Source organism: Schistocerca gregaria, chromosome 2, assembly GCF_023897955.1.
Source record: "Schistocerca gregaria isolate iqSchGreg1 chromosome 2, iqSchGreg1.2, whole genome shotgun sequence".
NCBI classification, from domain to species: Eukaryota; Metazoa; Arthropoda; class Insecta; order Orthoptera; family Acrididae; genus Schistocerca; species Schistocerca gregaria.
The window spans coordinates 319,683,315-319,703,241 of record NC_064921.1 but is presented as its reverse complement, the minus strand read 5'-3'; positions in this window follow the sequence as shown (position 1 = coordinate 319,703,241).

Genomic DNA, 19,927 nt, shown 5'->3' with positions numbered 1-19,927 from the left:
TTATGAACAATTTAATGATCAGTTATGGGGCTTATGGACAAAAAGCTGCGACTGTATTTTAGTCCGAGAAAATTATGTTTGAGAGATATCTCAAATGAAATGTCCTGAACCTTTCAACAAGAGTAGGATTTGGACATTGATTCTAGTGTTCTGTTGGTGGACTACTGTACTTTTCATTACGGCCTGGACAGTGAAAAATTTGTGGACTCTGTCGACGTATTTACGTTTAGCTTTGTTTCTTTTTGTTTGCTTGATTAGAATCAAACAGGTTCTCCTCTGGTTTCTTTCTTGATCTGTTAACTGGGAATCTAGTTGCTTCTTGAGTGGGGTTCTACATGCTGTTTATAACGGTTTCCCTTTCCTCTATCTTTCTTGGCAACCTTGTGTTCTTGGCAAAAGAAATTACTTCTTTTGGGGAAACGTGGGTACTCGGTCCTGGCTATTTGGACGGATTGTTAAAATTGTCACTCTGGTCAGACCAGTCTGTAAGAATATTAATTTTAATCTTATCTTTACGTAGGCTACAGTTCCAAAAAAAAAAAAAAAAAAAAATTGTCTTTAGAAGTACACTTGAAACGGCGTCATACCTCTTTAAGACGATTTCTGAGGGTAGCTTCACTTATTCCAAGCTTCCTTTCGTTTACATTTCTCAATTTTCAGGCCCTCTTTTGCAACTTACAGTATTTCTGGAGTGCATGCCTTTTTTATGTAGAATCCAAGATAGAAAAATTTGCCTGTGTTCAGTGCGCTATCAGTATATAATATTCACTTGTAACGTTTATAGACATTTCGAGCTCCATATCAACAAAAAATTTGATAATTATAACGCATGGGGTAAGATCATGCACTGCGCAGTTTTATCCCACCTGCAACGCGTAACTTGGCCCGTACTAGGCGCTGCAGCTTTCGTCTACACATGGAAATGTGTTTTAGGAATGTGAATATGTTGATATATCTCAAGATTAATAATACTTCGTAATAGATCATGGTATACAGTTAAAACTCGGTAAACTCAGTATTGTCAGAGTTACAGCTTATTTTCACAACATAAAATTTCATTTGTAAGTAACGTAGAACAATTATTACCGCACTGCTTAGTCATTAGCACCTGGAGAACAACAAAACCATGGCGATGAAGAGTTAGCGACATAAACTGTTCGTCCCCAAGCTCATGAAAATGCTGGGGAATAAGGAGAGACACATTCTGCACTACAGAAACTTTCAGCAGCGTCTCAGTTTGTGGATGAAACGGTTAGCATCGCCCGCAGCATACCCTTCAATCAGCATTGTAGAGATGCGCTAGGTGCCATTGCAGTTCACGAAGCGTAACCATAAAGGTATGTGTGTTTTGGACCACTCCATACTCCACATGTACTAATTCCAATATGAGTTTGCGAAACCAAACTTCGCTGATCTCAAATTCTTTTAAATGGATAAGGTAGTTTCGTCTATGCGGAGAAAGGCTGAAATATTTAGGTACAATCCAGAGGCATTTCACACATCTGTATATAACGTCGACGATCATTATGGAGTAACACCACAAAACAAAAAGGTTATTGGCCCGATAAAAGAGGACGTGAATGGTATGCAGTTTGTGGGATTTGTAAGACGCAGGTCAAAAACGTATGCATGCTATACAGAGACAGGTGCCACCCATAGGAGGGCTGAAAGTCAGGTTGTCACTTCATGACCACAAACGGTTCATCTATGGGGATCTGATCGGGACCTTACTGTACTCACACTATTCACTTGAGAGTGACTGAGTGTGTGGATGGTTATTACTTGTAAATTGTGGTTGTGTGTGCAGTATAGGTTGACGATTGTTTGTCATAGTCCTATCTATAAATAAATGTCGTGTGACGAGGGCCTCCTGTCGGGTAGACAGTTCGCCAGGTGCAAGTCTTTCGATTTGACACAACTTCGGCGACTTGCGCGTCGATGGGGATGAAATGATGATGATGAGGACAGCACAACACCCAGTCCCTGAGTGGAGAAAACCTCCGACCCAGCTGGGAATCGAGCCGGGCCCCTTAAACTGACATTCTTTCGCGCTCACCACTCAGTTATCGGGGGATGTCAGTTCTGTCTATGAGCATGTGTGAATGTCTGCACACTATGTGTGATGAAAATACTTGCGTGTGTGTGTGTGCATGCGCGTAATTATATATATATATATGCGGGATTTTCTTCGCGTGCGGCTGCTATATCCCTAATTTCGCATATATATTTCAATATATTTCACACAGAAAGGAATGTTTAAAATGGAAATAATGTAACTGAAATGATAAACACCATTCACAAAGTACTGATTAAATGGACAACCAACCAAAAATGGAATATTTGCCTAGGTGCGTGGCTGGGACGATTCCCCTCCGTGATCTTGCACAATTATTTCAGGTGTGTGGGCTGGACAGCCGTTCCCCGGGGGAGGGGAGTGGGTATTTTTGTTCTGGCGTAACCACAAGGGCCGTAACAAAGTTGAAGAACGCAAGAGAGGAAAAGGCGGTGAAACGACGTCGGCCAACGGCGCGCAAGACAGGAGCGGCCTTTGCAAGAGGAGAATATAAGCGCCGCTCCTGCCAACCTCGGCCACTCCGCATTCGTTCAATATGCGGACAGCCTAGCAGAGAACGATACGACAGCGGTTATTAGTGATCCTCAACTGTGTGTCAAACTTGCATGGACATTGTGTATAGCAAAGGACTCGGACTTATTTGAGACCAGTCATCCTTAATACCGATCTCCTACATTTTCCTCACGTTAAGTTAGGTTTTCTGCTACTGTTGACTCGTATTTTCTTTCAATTTCTGTTTCTTTTAATCCGTTTACGAGGGCTATTGGGCTGTACTGTGGGTAATAAAACACTTCCCAACGAAAACGCTGCAGGAGCATCTTCATTGCTGCCGCGGGGTTAGACCGAAAATGTTCATGAAGAAGGAAATGTATGACAGTTACGTTATGCGGTCTCCATAACATCAGGCGACACCTCCCCCCAGACCCTCATACTTGGCAGCAGACATTATTGTTCTAGGTATCTTCAAGTGCTCACTGTGCGCTGAGAACTGAAAAGAGTGGTGTGATGCGATCGACGGGCATACCGGAGACACTGTCCAACACGTCTGTGCAAAGTTTCATGGGATTCTCAATGTGGTCTCCACTTCACGACCGATCGGACCGTACTTGACGAATACGAATAAAACAATATGTTTATGGATCTCCAGCGCGCTACAGGTGAAATAGGTTGGCAACTTTTTCTTTACTGAAATAAATGGTTGGAATTTCGTCGAAAGTCGCATCAAGAAGTATCCTTCATTTGTTGGTGGTGACTATTTTCGGACATGATGTCCATTTTCAAACCATCTTATAAAAACCAAGTTACAGTAGATGTTACAATAATTATACAAACGAAACATGAATATTGGTGTTAGCTCCCGTTATATAAAAAGGTTACATGAAAGGTTACATACAGTCTTTGCAAGTGATTATGTTACAAGGCCCGGTTTGGATACTTATTGAAACATCACCTGTAACTTTGATTTTATAGGATGGTTTGAAAATGGATATAATATCCGGAACTATTAACCACCAATAAATAAAGGATATTTCTTGTTGCGACTTTCGACGGCATTCCAATCATTTACATCGTAATATGTTGTCTGCCAAGCAATTCTGCACACCTTCTCAAATTTAATGTTCATCATATTTATCACTAAGAAGTGATCAGCGTCATAGTCCATTTCTCTATAAGTTGCTTTATTTTTGATGCTGTTTGTTTACCGCTTCGGGACATATACTTGGTCTACCATCTTTATGGTTTGCTTGTGTGGATCATCCATATACCTTTATGTGTGTGTGTGTGTGTGTGTGTGTGTGTGTGTGTGTGTGTGTGTGTGTGTGTGTGTGTGTGTTTTGTTAAAACCGTGTAATCGTGATGCAGCATTAATCAAGCTTATGTCACTATTACAGAAAGCATTTGCAATGTACGTGATTCTGTTGGTACCGGATTTAAACTCTTTCACTGATTTATTACTATGTTATGTACTTAAAAACAAGTACCCAACTCATTGCGCTCAACACAGAGCTACAACTGTCAGGTTGTATTACTATAATCCCTTGATCATATTCTGCACACTTCCTGACCTGTGTAGGCTCTGTACATCCAGTTTTTGAAACAGAAGTCCACTGTCCATCGCCGAGTTTGATTCCAGTTGAGACAGTCCTGATTCTGAGGCTTCTGTAGAGAGTCGTGATAGAGAGTCCTGACTCGTGCATTTTTTGTGTATGAGAGGGGAGGTAACCCTCCGCACAACCCCCAACCTGGAGGACCAGTTACGTTTGGGTGCCCATCCTAGATGTGTTGCCTTCTCCACGGCTGTTGACACAGCCCTGCCCTTGCTAGTTTCGGTCTACTCCGAGTATTGTGTGTCCTCGATACCCACTGTGTCTCCATCTACAAAGCCCTCCGCTCTACATCTCAAATGCTTCTATTCTAGTCCGCTCCGGTTTTTCCACAGTTCCTGTTTCATTGCCATACAAAGCTGTGTTTCCAAACGTAAATCCACAGAAGTCCTCTAATTGGGGCCTAAGTTTGATACTAGTGGATTTCTCTTGGTCAGGAATGCCCTTTTTGCCAGTACTAGCCTGCTTCTTATGTTCTCCTTGGTTCGTCCGTGATTGGTTATTTTGCTGCCTAATTAGCATAATTGCCAATCTTCATCTACTTCGTGATCACCAGTTCTGACGTAAAGTTTCTCACTGTTCTCATTTCTGCTACTTCTCATCGCTTTCGCCTTTCTTCGATTTACTCTCAATACTTGTTCTGCACTCTTTAGAGTGTTTATTTCATCAAATACATCCCTTATTTCGTCTTCATTGCCAGTCAGGATGGCAGTACATCAGCGACTATTATCATTGATATCCCTTCACTTTAATCCCACTCATGAACCCTTCTTTTATTTCCGTCATTGCTGTTTCGATGTACAGACTGAACAATAGTGGCAAAAGACTTCATCCCTACTCTGCAGGCGTTTTTCATCCAAGCACTTCGTTCTTTATCTTCCAGTCTTATAGCTCCTTCTTGGTTCTTGTACATATTGTACGTCACCCATTTTTTCCGAGACCTTATCCCTATTTTTCTCAGAATTTCAAACATGCAGCACCATTTTAGATTGTCGAGAAATCCTACGAACGTGTCTTGCGTTCCCTTCAGTCTTGCCTCCATTGTCAACTGCAATGTCAAAACTGTGTCTCTGGTGCCTTTACATTTCCTAAACTGACACTTAGCTAACAGATCCTCTATTTTCTTTTTCATTCTGCTATATATTGCTCTTGTCAGCAATTTGGATACACGAGCTGTTAAGGTGACTGTGCGATAATTCTCGCACTTGTCGGCTCTTGCTTTCTTCGGCGTTGTGTGGATGATGTTTTTCCAAAAGTCTGATGGTATATCGCCATCTCATACATTCCGCACACCAACTTGAATAGCTGCCTCTCTTATTTGATATTAAGTCGTCCAAAGCTCTTACAAATTCTAATACCAGAATTGTACCTGTTGTCTAGGGGTAGCGTCTTTGATTAGAAAGCAAAACGGTTACGGTCCCGGGTTCGGGTCCCGCCAGTGCTTAAATTTCGATTAATAATCAGCATTGACGGCCGAAGATTTACGTCATAACAAGTCACCGTCATACTGCCAACGGCCGTTTGAAGAGGGCGAAGGAGCGGACAGAGGTTCAGGGCACTCTTTTGTCCTACGGATGGTAAACTGCCCCTAAAGGCGGAAGAATCAGCAATGATCAACAGCATGAGGATGCAGAAGGCAATGGAAACCACTGCATTAAAGAGACGTTATGTTTATCCAGAGGACATTTGGCCTGTAATTGTAAAAGTATCAAGATGATCTCTCCATTGCCAAAAGATTCCGGAATAGTCCCCCATTCGAATCTCCAGGAGGGAACTACCAAGGGGGAAGTGACCATAAGAAAAACACTGAATAATCAATGAAAGGATAACGTTCTACGAGTCGGGGCATGAAACATCAGAAGCTTAAACATAGTAGGGAAGCTAGAAAATCTGGAAAGGGAAATGCAAAGGCTCGATGTAGATACATTAGGGTCAGTGAAGTGAAATGAAAAGGAGGCAAAGATTTCCGGTCACATGAGTAATATCAACAGCAGCAGAAAATGGTATAACGGGAGTTGGACTCGTTATGAACAGGAAGGTAGGGCCGAGAGTGTGTTACTGTGAACAGTTCAGTGATAGGGTTGTTCTTATCAGAATTGACAGCAAACCAACACCGACAACGATGGTTCAGGTATACATGCCGACGTCGCATGCAGAAGATGAAGAGAGAGAGAAAGTGTATGAGGATATTGAAGGGGTAATACAGTATGTAAAGGGGGATGAAAATCTAATAGTCATGGGAGACTGGAATGCAGTTTTAGGGGAAGGAGTAGAAGAAAAGGTTACAGGAGAATATGGGCTTGGGACAAGGAATGAGAGAGGAGAATGACTGACAGATCTGTATCAAGTTTTGCCTAGTAATAGCGAATAGCCTGTTCAAGAATCACAAGAGGGGGAGGTATACTTGGAAAATTCCAGGTGAAACAGGAAGTTTTCTGTTACAATACTTCATGGTCAGACAGAGATTTCGCAATCAGATACTAGATTGTAAGGGCATACCCAGGAGCAGATGTAGACTCAGATCACAATATGCTAGTGATGAAGAGTAGGCTGAATTTCAAGACATTACTGAGTAATCAACATACAAAGAAGTGGGGAACGGAAGTACTAAGGAATGATGAGATACGCTTTAAGTTCTGTAAGTCTGTAGATACAGCAATAAGGAGTAGTTGGATAGGCAGTACAGTTGAAGAGAAATGGAAATCTCTAAAAATGGCAATCACAGAAGTTGGGAAGAAAAACATAGGTATGAAGAAAGTAACTGTGTAGAAAGCATGGGTAACAGCTGTTCGATGAAGCATGAAGTACAAAAATGTTCTGGGAAATGCAGGAATAAAGAAACGCAAGTCGGTGAGGAATGAAATAAGTAGGAAGTACAGGGAAGCTAAGACAAAATGGCTGCATGAAAAAAGTGAAAAAATCGAAAAAGAAATTAATGTCGGAAGGAGTGATACAGAATAATGGAAAGCTAAGACAACCTATTAAATTAAAAGCAAGAGGTAACATTCAGAGTGCACGGGAATTCCTTTGTTAAATGCAAGGGGAGAACGGATAGGTGGAAAGAGTACACTGAATGCCTCTATTATGGGTATGATTTGTCTGATGTGATAGAACAAGAAACAGGAATCGATTTAGAAGGGATAGGGGATCCAGTATTAAAATCAGAATGGAACAGAGGTTTGGAGGACTTAAAATCAAGTAAGGCAGAAGGAATAGATAACATTCCATCATAACATAAAGGTAGACACTGTTCTCAAAAGAACCGATACCACTGATGACGGTGCACCTTCTGTAGAATAAATGATAATTAATTGAAACCCTCAGCTGCCGACAGGTGTAGTTGATATACTCTATGGGGACAAGTTGCCCGAACACTTACGAGAATAGTCACCTTATTTGTTGGAAACAATGAGTGGATGGACAAATATCTGTAAGGAACATTACGTATGTACATTGTGGACGGTTGGGTATGTGGCTGTCACGGAAGGCGTGCAAGGGATAAGTCCCTGCAGTCGCGCTATTCATGTGTGTCCTCGGTGGCTCAGATGGATAGAGTGTCTGCCATGTAAGCAATCGATCCTGGTTCGAGTCCTGGTCTGAGTACACATTTTCAGCTGTCACCATCGAGGTATATCAACAACAGCTGTCGGCAGCTGAGGGTTCAATTAACTGTCATTTATTCTAGAGAAGCTACGTGGTCATCAGCGGTATCTGTTTTTCGAGAACAGTTACTGTCTTCATATATATACATAATTAAAGGCTACCCAGCCATTGATCTTCCTCTGTGCGAATGTGCACACGTTGCCCGAACTCTTACAGGAATCGTCACCTTATTTGACACCAGTAACGAGTGGATGAGCAAATATCTCTAAGGAACATTACGTATGTACGTTGTGGACAGTTGGGTATGTGGTTGTTACGGGAAGAGTGCAAGGGATAAGTCCCTGTAGTCGCGCTATTCATCTGTGTCGTCGGTGGCTCAGATGCATAGAGCGTCTAACATATAAACAGGAGATCCCGGGTTCGTGTCCCAGTTGGGGGCACACATTTTCAGCTGTCCCCATCGAGGTATATCAGCATCACATGTCGACAGCTGAGGATTTCAATTAATTATAATTTATTCTATCAGAATTTCTAAAATCATTGGTGGAACTGGCAACAACACGACCATTCACGTTGGTGTGTAGAACGTATGAGTCTGGTGTAATACCTTCTGACTTTCGGAACAATATGATCCACACAATTCCGAAGACAGAGCTAACAAGCGCGAGAATTATTGCAGAATCACCTTAACAGCTTATGTATCCATGTTGCCGACAAGAACAATATTCAGAAGAATGGAAAGGAATATCGAGAATGTGTACATGACGATAAGTTTAGCTTAAAAAAAAAATAGCGGTACTTACTACTTAACCTAAATTATCCCAAGGACAAACACACACACACACCCATGCCCGAGGGAGCACTCGAACCTCCGCTGGGACCAGCCGCACTGTCCATGACTGCAGCGCCTAAGACCGCTCGGCTAATCCCGCGCGGCTAACTTGAAATTAAACAAATATTCCTACGGCCGGACCATAAACACACTTTAACATACGTTATTAAATACATAAACAAATTAAACAAATATCAAAGGAATATAAAGCAAAAGTAGGCCAGTAGCCTAATGTCTGTGCTTTCTAAAACACAGTAAATATTTGACCAATTTCTTCCATGAATAGTACATATTGGATATAAACAAAGACATAGATGAATAAACATATTTATAACCATGCTGGTAACGTTTTCTCGTTTAACTGGAGTACTTACGACCTGATGCAATCTGTAGTAATCGGCCACTTTGACCTCAAATAACTCAAGTACTATTCAAGTTACATATTTGTAATTTCTACCAATTTAGGTTTACACTAATGGCTTTCTAAAGACAGGTCGATCGACGAAATCGGATGAACCGTTTAGACTTTGGAAATTCGTTGCTGGGTGTTGCTTGTATAATTTACAGTCAGATACTAAACTTTAAACTAATAAATATATTGAAAATCTGATTACACCATCAGAATCGTCGTGCAAATGATGGTAATGTACATTGTTATGTCCGCACTATAACAACAAATATTCCGTGATAACAAAATTTATTTGATCTTCTGTCACTCAAAACAAAACTTAAGTTCGACTACACAACACTCGGCTGGCTGTAGCGCCAAGGAGAAATCAGAGCCACTAGTAGAGAATACAACTCCAAACCACTGCCAACCAGTCAATACCGACGCGTCGCAAGTTTCCAACCAGGGAGACCACAATGCGGTTCGGTCGTCATGAATCCAGCAGCCGGGTAGTAACACAGTCATTGGCGAGGATTGAACTGGTTAAACGGGCTCAGGGAGCTCGCTTAAATCCGCAGGTCCGGCCAATCAGAGTGTTGGTAGATGGCGCCCTTATACGGTTGCTCACCCTGGTGGCAAGGGCAGCGCCGCCAGGGTAATCCGTATCGATAGTGGTGTGTACGCTGCCGGTAACCCAGCGGCGACACGTTCACTTGCGCCAGTTGTTGACACCGTGTGCGGCGCCAGCGGTACTCGCTGTGTGCTGCGCGTGTTGTAGCACGCCGCGCCGAGTTGACGGCTGCTGTGCGGCGGGCGATACGACATACATGTTTCTTTTTGAGGTATCATGATTCATCTGGCTACTATTAATTTCTATACCAACAGTGAAATGTCTGCCATTAAGGTTTCACAGAGTCCTCCATCTTTGGCACTCCCGGCGTGTCTCCTTCATTGACACAGCGTCACCATGGAACTCCCAGCCACGAGGCTGGACCACGTGCTGGGTCTACTCCTGATGCTCAGCCAACGTTCGGCACCACGTGGTTGCTGCCAGGCTGCGGCCCGCCGAGTGGCCCCCGCACCGTCGCGCCACCTCCGAACTTAGAATATTTGCAGGCCGCCACAACTCGCCCGTTACCTCACAAGTTCTCTGCTTGTGACTTAAATGTACAGATCTGTGTTTTGGCGAAGTTGGGCTTCAAGTAGATCACTTCAAAACACTGGCGTACATTTTAAGTGCAATCGACAACTGTATTTTCTGTTCTTAAAAAGCTTTATCTTGAATAGCGCAGCGCAGCAGAATTATCTTCTGCTGTGTCCTCCTGACTGTTCAGCTGTGGTGAAATTATGCTTCAGAGGATTCAGCATTAGTGTTCTATAAATAGTTTGTTCATAACTGTCAAATGTATCTGTTTAACATAGACCAAGTATTACTGCTTGATGTCTAAAAATCAAGATCGTGGGTGATTTTCACATGTACGATCTTGATACCGTTTCAGCTCATTCCTACAGAATTCAATGGCATTTTCAGCCACCTTTGTCGAGGAAGAACTGCAGTTCGTGTACATAATCTTTTCCATCGCCTAAATTCTACGGATGACGCAATACCCTTAATTAACAGTTACAAAGAGTTCATTTTCAATTACATCTTTCGTTTGATTTACAAAATATAGACCATGCTCCGTCATAGATTTATACAAACTCGAGTCACATTATCGAGTTATCGGTCTTCTGGCCACTTTCTTTTACTAGAGAGTGTTCTCCAGTTTTCACGACGACTAACAGAACTATTAATTGTTCCATCAGCATCTTACCAGATTTTTTTCTGGAACTGGCTGAATAACACGCGTCAGGCCTTTCAGTTTCATCTGGCCTTTCACAACAAGACGCTGACAGCCTCCAAGTCATAGTTTGTACCCAGTCCAGAAGGGTCTTCTTTCATGTTCTGCCTTGAAAAACACTCGAGGGCTAGGAGATGACGAAATTCTGTTGAGCAACCATCGGTTCTCTCCATCCAGAGAGAAGTAGCCAAGGAGACAAGGGAAGTCCCAAATAAGAAAAATTTTGGAGGTTCCCAGTCCAGCATCACCTTTTTTCGCGTAAACTGCTGCCATTGCTGGAAGATATGGTGCCTGTAAGTTATGTTGCACCAGTACCACTCCACTGAAAACCGGTTTTTTTAACTGGTGGGGCAGAGTCGATCGCGGAGGGGGACTGATAGGGACTCCCCGATACTACGTTTCAGCCATTGATTAAAAGAATTATATACATAAAGATATGTTTACAAGAATAAAAACAATTATCTAAACCTTGATGAAGTTGTGATAGCTTTGATTGTGAGACCTGTACGCATGGGTGTAACCACAGGGGGGGGGGGGGGGGGAGAGAGAGGGTTTAGGGGTTCAAATCCCTCCCAAACGTTTAGTACGTATAATATGACAATCTCTCAGCAATATCTGAGAACTGACCGACGAAAAATGGTATAAGTGAAAAGTAGCGAAACAACAAACAGTGTTTTTCGGAATGTCTGCGAAAGTGACGAAAACTAGTTGGTAAGTATCACCTTTTATCAACTTAACAGAAATTGCATGCATCACGATAACACACTCGTGTGAAAACTTTAGGGACGAAGGCAACTTTCACATGATGAGAGTGTGCCAAGTACCATAGCTCGATGGTACTTAAACCATACGTAGGAAGAACTGCTGCAGTACGGTACAAATCAGTGGAGTACAGAAGGCACCTGAAAAAAACACGCTATGAGACGAATAGAAGTGACATCTTAATTCAAATACAAATAATTACTCTGAAGTCACAGCGGTTTGTGTTGGTCCCCTGGACATTATAAAAGTCGGGTCAAAAAAATGGTTCAAATGGCTCTGAGCAATATGGGACTTAACATCTGTCATCAGTTCCCTAGAACTTAGAACTACTTAAACCTAACTAACCTAATGACATCGCACACATCCATGCCCAAGGCAGGATTCGAACCTGCGACCGTAGCAGTCGCGCGGTTAAAGATTGTAGCGCCTAGAACCGCTTGGCCACCGCGGCCGGCACAGAAGTCGGAACATGGCTCTTAATAAGACGAGTGATCATCACGAATGGCATGTGCAACGTGCTCCCGGACTGGCCACGAGGCTGATAAAGAGTTCTTGTGGTGAGGCGTTTGAAAACATCTAGATGGTCGTTGCTGCATTTGGACGTCCTGTAACAAGTCTCCCCCACACATGACACATGTGCTCCGTGAGATGTAGGTTGGAGGAATGGGGAGGCCAGTCAAAACGCCGAATATTTTCTCTATGTCTGCCTATGTATTGGAAGGATCTCTGTCTTGCAGCTGAAACAACAGAATGTGAAAGGCAGTTTACTGTCATCTTTAAATTTGAACGCTTCCTTTCTTTTTCGGACAAATGATCATTTTAAGAAATAATTTATGTTACTCTGTATACCATTCGCAACTTTATCCAAGAATATATCTGAAAGGAGATACATCTCCACTTCATAAACTTGTGATCTAATGTCCTCCAGGATTACAGTAGCAGTTTCATCATTACTCTTGTTGGTCTCTGCTTCTGGCCTCGTACTACACGCCAGACAAGATGGAATAGCTTGTGTTTCGAAAGCTTATCACGGCGATCATGTAATGATTTATTTTTCCAACGAATAATATATTTTTATAGAACCTTTAGAGCACCCGTTTTCGTTTCGTCTCGGTCTTTAGGAAGTAGCCATTATAGTCTTTCTTGGTATCTTAAGATTTCGAATTGTCATTCATCTTCATTTGCTTGCAAATGCTCACCAATGAAATTCACCTAGGCAGATACTTCATCACCATTAAGACATTCAGTGCTACTGTGAACTGCAACATCAGATTTGAAAAACCTTTACGCTAACTTACCGTTGTACCTACCTTCAACAACAAGCAGATCTTCGATGTGGCCTCCTCTACAACCCCAGTCATTATTCCATTTTTTCGCCATTTCCATTACAGATTTTGAAAATATGATTGTAACGTCACGATCAACATAAAATTAATTTCTTCACTTCGTTTTACAAGTAATCCTATGATGCGTCAAAATAGTTTCATTTAAGGTGGAATTTTTGAACTGACGATCGATAAATGTGGGACTCATTTCCGAATGTACTTTCTAGTATAATGATCGTTCTAATGAGATTTCTACCCTTTTCGTGAGCAACACCAGGACAGTTCACCAAAATAATATGTTTCTCGTTTAAATCCTGAATAAACGTATGTGTACCTATTTTCTTCGCTCTGTCAGATCCACCCTGTCGATAATACTTTCACCACACGTAATATATTAAGACGTCGCGCTGTCTTTCATTGACTAATTTAACCAAAAATTTGTCAGTTGACCACTAATGCCTCCTCCACTGCCAGATTTGGCAGTTGTCAATAAAATACCTGACAGAGAGCATACGTTTTAAACGAAGGAGCAACAAAATACAGAAAATGATAGTACTGAATAAAAGAAACAGCAATAGTGAATACTGAAAAAAACATGGAATAGAATGTAAACAATAGACAGTCATTAACAACGCGATTTCCATAAAACTTATAAATGGTGATACTTACTAACCAACAAGGTTTTTCGATACTTTCTTTGACATTTTGAAAACATATTTTAGTGCTCTACAACTTTTCTCCAAGAAATGTTTTCGTCTTATTGGCTAGTTTCACGCATTGCACTTTTTATGGCTGTAAAACAGAAGTTTATCGAAAACTGAAGAACTAGCGTTTTCTAATTTACTGTAACGAAGAAATCGTGTAAGTAACAATATTTCGTGAAGGCGTATTATAGAAACGTTCACATTCGAACGTGGTGCTTATTTGAGGTAAGGAGGAAGAAATTAAATTAATACTGTTCTAACACAATTATTCATTGATTGCTAAGGTTGATAGGGACTGCAAGCAAAAGACAAACGGCACGACTTTACCGACAAGTACCGATCAGAAGAAGAGGGCGAAACTGTAAAGAAAACTGTTACAAGCTATAGATCAAATATGTATGTATATGTGTCGGCAAAAGGCAGAAAAAATCGTGCAGTAGCCAGCCATTGGCAACTCCTGCGATCGAACATTTTCACAATATGCTTAATTTAGTTTAATGTTCATTACTCTTAACAAATACCATAGCTGAACATAAACGCCCATATTCTGCGCTTTCACGAAAGCTTGTGATTTTCGTCTGCCATTTCCACCATGGCACTGAGCGGGTGGCTTAGGACCTAATGCACTAGATTCGCATTCGGGAGATCCGTATTCAACCTTAAAGCCGCCATTCAAATTTGGGTTTTCCGTGGCTTCGCTGTTTGCTCTAGGCGAATGCCGGGATGGCACCTTGAAATGGCCACGCCACTTCATAAAATTCCAGAATTTGAAATTCGGTACAATAATGACATAAGCTGCCGACGAGATATGAAACACTAAACTTACTTCCTTATTTCAACCGTAGCATACGATCGGCGAGCCTACGAAGTGGAAACCGTGCATATGTTGTCAGCACTGAGCAAGATGGAAATTCTTTTCCATGTAATTCTCTCTTCGTGGCCGTCATTGTGTGCTGCTATCCCCACCCTTTAACTCGTAATTGTTTGAAACTGTACCACTTGTTGGAAATATATGTATTTCCTACACGTATGCGTAAATGTCCACTGGCATCTCTAAACAATGTTTAATGCTACACAGAAACACATCTCCGTGGAGATACTCTCGACAAAAAGAAAATTTGCTGATTGATCTATGCTTGATGACGAATATTATAATTTACTAGCTAAATGACCCACAATAACTTAAATTTCATACATAAATACATACACCATATAATGACATTTTGTGTTCTATTACACATTATCTTTATAACGATGACGATTTGTTGAGAACACCCCCTGGAAATCGAATCATCGCTACACCTATGCCTGGACGGAAGATGTTTCTGTGGGTTCCTGGGCAACATCTTGTTGATGACGGATTTGGATGCTTATGGCATTGGAGAGGGAGTGATCTACACTTACATCTATAACTATATTCTCCAAAGCACTATGGAGTGCCTGGCAGTGGTCCATGTTTCATGTCATTCAGTTCGCTTATCAAGCACGATTACAATGATTACTTATATACCTCTAAGTGCACTGTACTTAATCGATTTTTGTCTTATAGGACTGTGCGTCAGCGATGATATGTAAGGCGTTATACTCATAGATTTCTAACATTCATGGTGGTGTCTGTTTGTTCTATATCGTGTCTCCCTACCACTTTCGCGCAACGACGCTCTGAGCGTGTATATTTATAGGGGATTAACTGGTTTGAACCTGGGACCAGTCTCATATTGTTCGCGGAAAGAAGGATTGTCGGTATGCCTCTGTGTGGGCTCTAATCTCTCTGATTTTATCCTCATGGTCTCTTCGCGAGATATACGTAGGAGGGAGCAATATACCGCTTGACTCCTCGGTGAAGGTATGTTCTCGAAACTACAACAAAAGCCCGTACCGAGCTACTGAGCGTCTCTCCTGCAGAGTCTTCCACTAGAGTTTATCTAACATCTCCGTAACGCTTTCGCGAATGCTAAATGAGCCTGTAACGAAGCGCGCTGCTCTCCGTTGGATCTTCTCTATCTCTTCTATCAACCCTATCTGGTACGGATCCCACACTGCTGAACAGTATTCAAACAGTGGGCGAACAAGTGTACTGTAACCTACTTCCTTTGCTTTTGGATTGAATTTCCTTAGGATTCTTCCAGTGAATCTCAATCTGGCAACTGCGTCAGCGACGATAAATTTTATATGATCATTCCATTTGCGTACTCCCAGATAATTTATGGAATTAACTGCTTCCAGTTGCTGACCTGCTATATTGTAGCTAATGATAAGGGATCTTTCTTTCTATGTATTGGCAGCACATTACACTTGTCTCCATTGAGATTCAATTGCCATTCCCTGCACCATGCCTCAATTCGCTGCAGATCCTCCTGCATTTCAGTACAATTTTCCATTGTTACAACCTCTCGATATACCACAGCGTCATCCGCAAAAAGCCTCAGTGAACTTACGATGACATCCACCAGGTGATTTATGTACATTGTGAATAGCAACGGTCCTACGACACTCCCCTGCGGCACACCTGAAATCACTCTTACTTCGGAAGACTTCTCTCCATTGAGAATGACATGCTGCATTCTGTTATCTAGGAACTCTTCAATCCAATCACACAATTGGTCTGATAGTCCATATGCTCTTACTTTGTTCATTAAACGACTGTGGGGAACTGTATCGAACGCCTTGCGGAAGTCAAGAAACACGGCATCTACCTGGGAACCCGTGTCTATGGCCCTCTGAGTCTCGTGGACGAATAGTGCGAGCTGGGTTTCAGACGATCGTCTTTTTCGAAACCCATGCTGATTCCTACAGAGTAGATTTCTAGTCTCCAGAAAAGTCATTGTACTCGAACATAATACGTGTTTCAAAATTCTACAACTGATCGACGTTAGAGATATAGGTTCTAAACATTCATGGTGGTGTCTGATTGTTCTATATCGTGTCTCCCTACCACTTTCGCGCAACGACGCTCTGAGCGTGTTTTTTTTTTTTTTTTTTTTTTTTTTTTTTTTTTTTTTTTTTAGGGAATTAACTAGTTTGAACCTGGGACCTGTTGCTGGTAAGGAGACGCCAGACCACACATGACATGTAGAATTCAGAAGAGTTCAGTGAGGCTAGCGATGATATAACCAAATACTTAATGATTTCAGCGTCAACTCCACTTCACTCCCTGTAAAAGAATCTTAATACTAACTAAATATTAGTGGAAGGGGTTCAAGGCTTTCCTATTTTTAGTTAGCTGGTAAAATAACGTCGAAAAAGCAGTTACGTTTACCACTGGAAATTTTATTCTACTCACAAAACATCGTTTATAAATTGCACTACTGATAAAAGGAAATGTTTTAATACTGGATGGTAAAAACCAGCTGCGTTCAACAAAAATGTGAACGAATATCCCCTGAATGGGTTTCCAAGTTCTACAATGGATCGAAGGATGTCCTATGCCATATCACATCTATAATCTAGGTTTAAATTAAGTTTCACAAAAGAGAAAACTATCAAAATGGTCTACAGTGACCCTCAAGTATCTTTAATTACTTATCTAACTTGTCGTAAATTACAGTGGCTGATGTGGCTTCTCAATAATTATATAACAGAGAAATCATCGCGTTTCAGATTTTTACTTCAAGTAGCAAATGTGAACACCATGAGCTTTAATTTACGATCGACACTAGTATTACGCAAAAAGGGGGTGTAACAGATGAGACTTCTGCAGTTCTGAGTGAAGCTTTATGCGCTGTTATGCGGCATCGCTTGCGTTCATTACCTTGTTGGTGTTCGTCAGGTAGCGGCGGCCGGCGCAGCAGCCATCCAGCTCGCCGTCTCGGAACTAACTCTTTCCTCACTTCTCCTTACTACCATTTACCGAAGTTGGTTTTAAAAAAACTATCTGGCTGTGTTTTCATCTGACCAGTCAGGGTCTCAATGTTAACCTTAAGCTCCGTCTACAAAAATTCTGTCTATCCAATGAGAAACATCATACTTTTCGTGGTGGGGCAATGTTTTTAAAGTTTGAAACGTAACAGAGACGCGAAAAGGTCTGACGCTAAAACTTGCAGCTGGTGTGGTCCTTTTAGCGTTACCGTAAGGTCTATACTGTTCTTCTGGAGAGCTCTATCTTTTAACATGGGCTGGGGGGTGGTCCTAACGTGACAGAGACGTGAAAAAGTCTCAAGCTAAAACTTGCAGGTGGTGTGGCCCTTTTTGTGTTATCGTTAGATCTATACTGATTTTCTGGAGGGCTCTAGCTTTTAACATGGGCTGGAGGGTGATCCTTGACGTAACAGAGACGCGAAAAAGTCTCAAGCTAAAACGTGCGGGTGGTGTGGTCTTAGCGGTAGGCTGGCGACGTGGGTGTCCAGTCCGTCCCTTATCGTAGGGCCTTCTAGCTTAACACGGTTCTGCTCTCGGCTTCTGTTCTCGTTTCTCCCCTCGGAACTGCGTCTGTCTCACGGTGGGAAGGTATGACATGCATTTAGGCATTCTTGGTATTCCATTTGCTTACTCGTTACTCGTATTACTTTGGTTAATTTAATGTCATGATTTATTCGGAGCTATGTGACATACTACTGGATTTGCTTATCATGTCAGGGTCTTCATGGAAGGTGTTGGATTTGCCTGACACCTTACAGATTTCTAACTTGAAACTGTTTCTTGAAGCTTTGGGAATATGCTTTCGCAGTACAGCTGGCTTTTATTTGCAAGTGTCTGCCAGATCAAATTTTTCAGCACCTCCTGTCCCGCAGGTCAGACAAACCTGTGACCATTCGTGTTGCCCTTCTTTGTATTCGCTTAATATCCCCTGTTTGTACAGTCTGATATGGGTCGCACACACTCGAGCTGTGTGTTTGGGTGGTGTCAGCCAGTTAGCTTTCGCTCTAGTGTTCAAATGGTTCTGAGCACTATGGGACTTAACATCTGTGGTCATTAGTCTCCTACAACTTAGAACTACTTAAACCTAACTAACCTAAGGACATCAAACACATCCATGCCTGAGGCAGGATTCGAACCTGCGACCGTAGCAGTCGCGCGGTTCCGGACTGCGCGCCTAGAACCGCTAGACCACCACGGCTCGCTCGAGTGTTAGTGGGAGGTATTTTAGTGTTTTTCAGATAGTGTACTGGCCAGTTGTGGACTGTAGAAGCCTCGAGGAGGCGATGCTTGGTTGGTTTTACCGTAATTACTGCGTGGGTCCCTGCAGTATTGGTGGAGGGGTACCAATTGTCACGAAAGCTTTCTGTTTCTCCTTCTTTTTTTCCTGTGCTCGACGCTTGGGTGGCCCATTAATGACTCGTGTTTGTTTTCCGCCAGATATTCCAACAGGCAGCAAATGGGACAGAGGACATTTTATATTTGGAAGTCGTCTTCCAGTTCCTACATGCAGCTGACAATCAAAGCAATCCTCTCTAGATCCTTGCTCGTAACTTTAAATAATTTCTGAGACAATGTAGTATAATGTTTCTAGCTCCCCCTCTTTTTTTTTAACCAGTGGATGTTCTGTACTTGAGCGATATGATATTCCAGATATTGTGACCAACTTCCCGTATCTCCCGTGATGCCGGCTGGAGTGGCCGAGAGGTTCTAGGCGGTTCAGTCTGGTTCAAAAAAATGATTCAAATGGCTCTGAGCACTATGGGTCTTAACATCTGTGGTCATCAGTCCCCTAGAACTTAGAACTACTTAAACCTAACTAACCTAAGGACATCACACACATCCATGCCCGAGGCAGGATTCGAACCTGCGACCGTAGCAGTCCCGCGGTTCCGTACTGAGCGCCTGAACCACTAGACCACCGCGGCCGGCTGTTCAGTCCGGAACCGCGCGACAGCTACGGTTGCAGGTTCGAATCTCGGGCATGGATGTGTGTGTCGTCCTTAGGTTAGTTAGGTTTAAGTAGTTCTAAGTTCTAGGGGACTAATGACCACAGATGTTAAGTCCCATAGTGCTCAGAGCCATTTGAACTATTTTGAACCTCCCGTGATCTCCCGCATTACAGCAGTTATTATTTCAAACCTCCCGGCTACCTTACTATCTGCCTGTTTCTCCCGCAGATTTCGTCAGTGATCGCTGTTATAAATACCAGTCCGACGATGTTGCTATCGGAAGTTCAGATTATCTATCCGACAGATCTCGAAAAGACCTCGTATAGTAATCGATACTTTTGACGACATACAACCTTTTTTTCTGTTCGTGCTTCTCCAAAAAGAAAACTATATGGCTCAAGAAAATAGGAGGAGAAGAGAAAGAGTGCCATAGCCAAGGCGTCTAGAGGTGTCTTGCCAGGGGGAATGTTTACTTTTTGCCGGCCG